The sequence below is a fragment of the Primulina huaijiensis genome, unplaced genomic scaffold, assembly GCF_012295235.1.
Source record: "Primulina huaijiensis isolate GDHJ02 unplaced genomic scaffold, ASM1229523v2 scaffold40617, whole genome shotgun sequence".
Taxonomy (NCBI): Eukaryota; Viridiplantae; Streptophyta; class Magnoliopsida; order Lamiales; family Gesneriaceae; genus Primulina; species Primulina huaijiensis.
The window spans coordinates 1-8,637 of NW_027359613.1; the positions used below are offsets into that span (position 1 = coordinate 1).

The following is an 8,637-nucleotide window of genomic DNA, read 5'->3' on the forward strand; positions in this document are numbered from 1 at the left end:
TTTGAAAAGTCACTTATATTTAATTAGATCTAAAATAGTTTTTTTTTTATTTTAAAAAAAAATTACATCATCATTGATCCATTTTAATTTTGGTGTGTCTTGATCTTTATACATTTCTCAAACACATAAAATGCAGATCTCGTCTTCTTATGGCAACGTCTACGCTGCAAACACGGAGACCTAACAGCTATACATGACATGAACACTCGATCAGGTGCATCCCTTGTTATAGACTCGGATGCTTAAAATGGGAAAGAGCTAGCTATTGAAACTTAAACATAGAGTTAGCTAGGATGATGGAAATTAATTAAGTTGAATAGACAATAAAAGCAAGTTATTGTTTTTTTTTTTTATTGCTGTCATTCCTCGTATCTCCATCAGTACTTTGGGGTAGAGACTTGTGAACCAATCGGGGAACTTTATGTTTCTTGAATAAAGCTATATATTGAAATGTATATTAAATAGGAGAAGCAAGCAACTGGTAACATGCAAATAGTGAAAAAAAATCAAGATAAGAGCACATCATGTTTTGTTTTGTATCTTGCAAATCAGGGCAATGTCTTACTAGAAGAGTATATTTATACAAAAATTAGAGAAATATAAACTAACCTGTGCAGCCTGGACTAAGATACGGATTGCCTTCATATCCGGCTGCACAATTACATCGGTATCCGCCACGACCTGTGCTTGAATCAACGCAAACACTATTTTCTCTACAAGCAAAATCAGCAGATTTTTCAGCTATCTGACAATTCCAACTCCCAAATGCCCAATCAAGTACAATAGGGACTTCTTGGATTGTCCTGTTCTTAAAATTCTCATCCGAGAAATCCGAAACCCGAAACTTATATACATCATGATCCCCGAGAAAAGCGTACCCACAAGCATCAAAACTCCAAACTTTTGTATGAACTTTCATACTCGTGAGTTCCAAGGTAATTTTCTTTAAACCTTTTGGAATCAGAGTTTGACAGCAGCCAATTCCAGTACAATCTCCGTCAAATAAATCATCGTGATGTGAACAAACTGAATAACATTTGCTTGTTAAGCTCATGCTGTTGGTGCCAATAATCATAGCATCATCGTCGCAACCCACTGCTGTAAATCTATTGTACTCAGAAAAACTGTAGGGAGACCCTGTCAGGTCGAACTTTGCCGTGTTCTGCCTAGTGATATTGCCTGATTTCGAGTAGCATACTTCAGAGACCAAGTTTTTTTATCCGTATTTCGTTGTCAGTTATGTTGACAACCTCAAGATTAGAAGATGTAATCATGAGTTTAGGCGGGGTGACAGAATCATCACAATTCATGTCAAACCAGAGTCCTATGGAGCAACCTGAGTTGTTGCCAATGCCGAAAGGGAACGGAACACTTATATCTCCGCACTTGGCTTCGCAGCCAGGTTTTGCTACATTGGAAAGGGGATGACCAGCAAATGACAGTGAAAGGTACAAAAAAATAAAGATTATAGATTCAGGGAGCATGCTTTTGATCTTCATGACTTTGTTCAGGAGTTGTATTGTAAAACCCAAGATTTTTCAATCGTGATAATATTTTTGTAATTTATATGTGCTAGGATTATTCAATCTTTGGGTATCTATCTCATTATTTAGATGTAATATTGCAAGATTATCTAAAGTTGTGTGGATAATTATATCATGTACAATATTTTTGAGCTCAAGATTTAAGATAATATTGTGCATATATTTTGAACTTGGGATAAATAAATAGACCATGATCTAAGAAATTAAATAAGAAATTTTTGGATATAAGTAGGTAAATTTTTTAGATNACAGTCACCTCTCTATAAATAGGAGAAGCTCTCATTCAGAATTTACACCTCAATTTTCGAGTTATCTCTCCATTATTTTCGAAATTCCTCTCCAAAAATTCTGCACGAGTCATCAAAATTCCGTACAAGTTCAGAAATTTGTTTCTCTTGCTCAGGTACTCGGAATCCGATCTTCACCGTTCAGAATGTTCTTCCTTATGTTTCGAACATCATATCCAAATTTCGGCAAAATCCAACGTTTAGTTTTTCGTTTTTAGCCTTCGCAAGAAAACTACTCAGATTTTAGGCGGGAACAACATACATGCGGTTTTTCGTATATAAGCAGGTAAAAAAGACTTCCAAACTCGATCTCCACCGTTCATAATTTATTTGACGTACTTATGAACATACTGTAAAAGTTTAAGCCCGATCCAACGGTTCATTGAGGCGCAAGAAATTTTATAAGGTCGCTGATTTTTCGGTAGATGTGCTGCGTTTTCGAAGTGTCGGTTGCATGATTCTTCTATGATTTTCGAATTCTTCATGTTTTTCTTCAAGGATTAAGGTAAGTGGGCTTGTTTTAAAGATTAAAATTCGTTATGCATGTTTCTTCGTTTTTATGAAAATACGGTCGAGTACTCCTTCTTCTTCTACTCCATTCTTGTGTTGGTTGTCATGTGGTTTTGGACACTGTGAGGATTCGACTATATATGTGAGGGAATCCCAACCATGATATGACCCTCATACGGTGGGGATATAACCGATTCGGCCTCGCCCCCTTAGAGGAGTAAAAATTAGGGACTGATATCAGTAAACCATAGAAAGTTGAGGAATCTCAGTGTCTGGTCAATGTTATGCATGTGCTATGAATGATGTTATGCAAGTCATGTGATTTTCGAAATTATGCATTTGTTATATTGTGCTCGAACGACCCCCACTTGTTGAGTGACGACCATATCACCCTTACTCTACCCTCCCAAGATAAATCAGATGAAAAAATAGAGAAAGAAGAATCATACATCAATTTTGGGACTGATAGTGGACGCATGAAGAATTTTAATTAAGAATATGTTCTTGTGAGTTTTTAATTCAACTTATAAACGCTTCCGCAGATTTTTATCGTTTTCAGAGTTACTATTATAAAGACGATTCCATTTTTATGGTATTTATGATATAAACTGGTTTCGATTTATATTGTACTACGAGGCTTGTTGTTTAGCAATTATGTGATTGTTGAATAACGCCGGTGTCGACTAACCTCGGTCTCGGGGCGTGACATTTAAGTGGTATCAGAGCCGCCAGGTTCATAATCCAGGTGAGGAAAATTTTACGGAAAAAGAAAAATCGGCAAAATTATGCAAAGAGCTGATGTGGTCCCCTTCAGAACAACCCAATTAGTAATATTCACAAGTTTGTGAGGCATAGTTCGTAAACGCGAATTTTCTTCGTTTAGTCCTCCGAAACCGTGTTTTTTTTTTTCCGTTTTAAGAAAGTTTCGTATATCCTATAACTTTTTGAAGAAAATTCCAAATTCAATTCCATCAGTTGTTCTAAACGCCTCTCGACATATGTTTTTCAATTCATATGTTTTTTTCTGAACTTTTCATTTTTGGAAAATTTCTCGAAAAATCTCGTTCAACGCGTTTCTTGTAATGCTTATCGGATTTTCATAGAATTGGATTAAGGAAACAATTAGTATTGGCCTATATTGTTGGGATTATATCTATCTGAGATGAGTTGACTTAAGCTTCTGACTTAAAGATGAAATATTTGATTTGGGGACAATAAATTATTTATGAAAAAAAAAACTAGTATGTAAAAATCTGATATAAGAGTTATAATAAGTTTTGAATATTCCAATATAGAAGTTGATTTTTGGACAATAGTTAACTGTGTGAACATTAATTTGGGTTCTTAAGAATGCTAAGCATTAACTTTAAATATGTATGATTTTGGAATATCTTATTTAAATGAGTTTGGAGACAATATCTTAAGATTTAGTAATTTATATTATTTTGGAATAACTAGTAGATTACGACCTTATTTGAATAAAATAAGTTATGAGATATTGTTGGATATTGAGGAAAATATAGCCTAATAAATTTTGACTTTTGTTACGGTACTAAGAACGATTCAAGGAGAAAGACATTAAATAAAAATAGTTTTTGTTGGAGCTATCTAAGATTATTGTCTTGTTGAAAGTAAGATGTAGAACAAGAATTAATTGAGGATTAATTTCATTCGTACAAGGTTGAATAAGATTTTATTTTATGAAGACTGAGTTATAATTTTTGGGATTTAAATTAATAGGCTATAGATTGATATTGAGTTAAGTTCCAAGATTTTATATGGGTTTTAAGTTTTGAGATAGTAATCATGAAAATTTCAAGATAGAATAAAATCAGTATCAGTACGCATATATTCAGTGCCGACTTGATTCAAAGCACTTCGGTAGATTTCGATGTCATCATGTAGATGGATTTGTTATCTAATAGCAGTGCAATAGCAGATTGCCGGAGTAAGAATTTCAAACTCCAAACCGCGAACCAAGAAGAAATTAGGTATCATGGAAATGCCAAAAGATAGAAATACATTCTTTTTGCTTTCCAGACTTGGAAATCCATAAAATCGGGGAAGAATTTACCTAGTAATGGTGAACAAAGTGCAGAAGAAATTGAGCTCAAGTTGGAAGATACCCCAATAGTGCAGGAATTCTCGGACGTTTTTTTTCGGAAGAATTAACTGGGATAGTCTCGGATCACGAGTTTGAGTTCGAAATCTATCTAGTTCTCGGTGTTGCACCAATTCCAAAGCATCATACCGAATGACGCCAGCTAAACTCTAGATGCTAAAAAAACAACTCCAAGAATTGCTAGACAAGAAGCAATTTCAACCAAGTACGTCTCCATAAGGAACTCCAGTACTGTTTGTGAATAAGGAAGACAGAAGTATGAGATTGTGTATAGATTATAGAGAATTCAATAAGATCACAATCAAGAATAAATATCTTCTTCCAATGATAGATGATCTTTTCGATCAACTTAAAGAAGTTACAACTTCTCCAAACTCGGCCTGAGAACAGGCTACTACCAATTGAAGGTTAGGGCTGAAAATTTTCCCAAAACAGCCTTCCGAAAAAGGTACATGCATTATGAGTTCACAGTAATGCATTTTTTTCTTGACGAACGTTTCGACAGCCTTCATTGATCTAATGAACATGGTTTCAAGCCATTATTTGACAAACGTTTTAGCGGTGTTCACCGAAGAGATCCTCATTTACTCACCAAGTGAAGAAGACCACAAAGAACATCTCCATTTCACTTTTCATAGATCAATGGAGAGAGAATTGTATTCCAGTTCAATAAAGGTGAGTTTCGGCTACAGAACGTTACCTTCTTAGGTCACATAATATGTGAGACATGAGTATTTGCGAATCCTAAGAAAGCCGAAGCAATCACAGGATGACCAAGACCAAGGACAAAGACAGAAATTTAGAGCTTCTTAAGATTGACGAGATGTTATCGGGAATTTGTCCAAGGTTTTCCCTTGATAGCAATACAGCTTACAAAACTCACAAAAGAACGCTAAATTAAATTGGAGCAAAGAATGTGAGAAAAGTTTTGAAACCTTAAAGAGGAAACTTGCAACCACAATAGTGGTAGTGCTGCCTGATGAGGGCAAGGATTTTTCTTCAATTACAGAGATGCGTCAAAGAAAGGTCTAAGATATGTGCTCATGCAAGAAAAAAGAGTAATTTCCTTTGCATCAAGACAATTGAAACTGTATAAGCAAAATTACCCAACCCGCGACCTTGAGTTAGCCGCAGTAGTTTTTGCATTAATGAATATAAGGTATTACCTTTACGATGCCAAGTGTGAGATCTTCACTAACCATCAGAGCCTCGAGTATTTATTCACGGGGAAAGAATTGAACATGAGGCAGAGATGATGGATACAAATTATTTTGATGTAACGATAAGCTACCTTCCAGGCAAGGCGAACGAGATAGCTGATAGTTTAAGTCGGAAAAACATGGGTAAGATGATTGTCGCCTCACTATCAGCACACCGAGCTTTGAGAAATCGTTAAGCAAAATCAGTTTCATGGTCTTGATGGGAAATTAAGATTTAGTATGAGAAAAAGAAAAGAAAATTTGAGATTAAAGTTTATGTGAAACGATCAATTGGAATTTTGATTTTTATCTTTTAAGATAATACTTTTGAGGTTTACTTAAGGTTGATCGTATTGGGTTATAGTTTGACGTTTGGGAATTTTACATTATTACAAGCGTTTGGATATGAAACAATAAAAATAATTGGGAACTAGTGTTTGCATTACATGGTTGATATAAAATTTAAGAAATGATTTTTGGGATTTATATTGGATTGATTATGAGACTAGTCTTTATATTAAAAGTTCAATGGAAAAGTTGATATTGAATTTTTGGATTTCAGTTAGAGTTACATTATCGGGCTACATTTGGATTCAAAATGTTTTTATTTGGGTTTTCCTCTTTCATAAGACAAATAATTTATCAAATTATGATTATGAGATATGCGACTATTGGGTTACAATAAGTTTTTATAGAACCAATGATTCTAATAATTCTGGTTCAATAGAAGTGATATCATTGGATCAAGTAATAGAAGTAATAATAAGAAAATATGGTGTTACAGTTACAATTGAAAGTATGAGTAAGTTAACACTTTAGTTATTCAGATGTCTGACAAGAATCATTGGAATATGATTAGGGTAGACGATTTTATAGTCATATTGAAAGAGAAGTCACTTGACGACGAGAATAGAAAATGCGTGAGCAATACCCGTACCTTTTCCCAAACCAAACCAACCCAAGTTTCGAGAACGAAACTTCTCATAAGGAGGGAGGGATGTAAAACCCAAGATTTTTCAATCGTGATAATATTTTTGTAATTTAAATGTGCTAAGATTATTCAATCTTTGGGTATCTATCTCATTATTTAAGATGTAAGATTGCAAGATTATCTAAAGTTGTGTGGATAATTATATCATGTACAATATTTTTGAGCTCAAGATTTAAGATAATATTGTGCATATATTTTGAACTTGGGATAAATAAATAGACCATGATCTAAGAAATTAAATAAGAAATTTTTGGATATAAGAATGCAAATTTTTTAGATATAAATTCAAAGTTGGAAAGGTTATACCAGACAGAGATCTAAGATTTGAGATGATATAGATTTTTACCAGATAAAGATATAAGATTTGATATACCTGGATAAATATTATAACAGATAGAGTTATAAGATTTGAGATGATATGGATATTTGGATAAGGATAATGTGATAGATAAGATATGATAATTATCTTAGATTCAAGTTTGATATGAAATTCAAAACGCGAGGATAATATACTATCAGGATAGCAGTCACCTCGGAGAAGCTCTCATTCAGAATTTACACCTCAATTTTCGAGTTTTCTCTCCATTATTTTCGAAATTCCTCTCCAAAAATTCAGCATGAGTCATCAAAATTACGTCCAAGTTCAGAAATTCGTTTCTCTTGCTTGGGTACTCGGAATCCGATCTTTACAGTTCAGAATGTTCTTCCATATGTTTCGAACATCATATCCAAATTTCGGCCGAATCCAACGGTTAGTTTTTCGTTTTTAGCCTTCGCAAGAAAACTACTCAAATTTTATGCGGGAACAACATACATGCGGTTTTTCGTATATAAGCAGGTCAAAAAGACTTCTAAACTCGATCTCCACCGTTCATAATTTATTTGACGTACTTATGAACATACTGTAAAAGTTTAAGCCCGATCCAACGGTTCATTGAGGCGCAAGGAATTTTATAAGGTCGCTGATTTTTCGGTAGATGTGCTGCGTTTTCGAAGTGTCGGTTGCATGATTCTTCTATGATTTTCGAATTCTTCATGTTTTTCTTCAAGGATTAAGGTAAGTGGGCTTGTTTTAAAGATTAAAATTCGTTATGCATGTTTCTTCGTTTTTATGAAAATACGGTCGAGTACACCTTCTTCTTCTACTCCATTCTTGTGTTGGTTGTCATGTGGTTTTGGACACTGTGAGGATTCGACTGTATATGGGAGGGAATCCCAACCATGATATGACCCTCATACGGTGGGGATATAACCGATTCGGCCTCGCCTCCTTAGAGGAGTAAAAATTAGGGACTGATATCAGTAAACCATAGAAAGTTGAGGAATCTCAGTGTCTGGTCAATGTTATGCATGTGCTATGAATGATGTTATGCAAGTCATGTGATTTTCGAAATTATGCATGTTGTTATATTGTGCTCGAACGACCCCCACTTGCTGAGTGACGACCATATCACTCACCCCTTACTCTACCCTCCCGAGATAAATCAGAAGAAGAAATAGAGAAAGAAGAATCATACATCAATTTTGGGACTGATAGTGGACGCATGAAGAATTTTAATTAAAAATATGTTCTTGTGAGTTTTTAATTCAACTTATAAACATTTCCGCAGATTTTTATCGTTTCCAGAGTTACTATTATAAAGACGATTCCATTTTTATGGTATTTATGATATAAACTGGTTTCGGTTTATACTGTACTACGATGCTTGTTGTTTAGCAATTATGTGATTGTTGAATAACGCCGGTGTCGACTAACCTCGGTCTCGGGGCATGACATGTATAACTTAAATCTCTCTTGACTCTGGTGTTGTATGGGTTGACTTTGGAAGTTTATTTGTTGACTTCTCCTGCATTCGAAAACTTGAAGTGTCACTGTATTGTCATCAATGTAGCTGATCAGTTTTGCATATTTATGTTTGATTCATAGGATTGATATGGTAAGTAAGGGAAGAAGATGGGAATTTCTTATAATGTATACGCATAT

At 34.5% G+C, this 8,637-nt stretch overlaps 1 pseudogene; it reads right to left on the reverse strand.

Annotated features, from left to right (window-relative positions):
* Positions 1-18: 18 nt before the first annotated feature.
* LOC140969304 (wall-associated receptor kinase 2-like) lies at positions 19-1,514 on the reverse strand (annotated as a pseudogene).
* Positions 1,515-8,637: the final 7,123 nt, after the last annotated feature.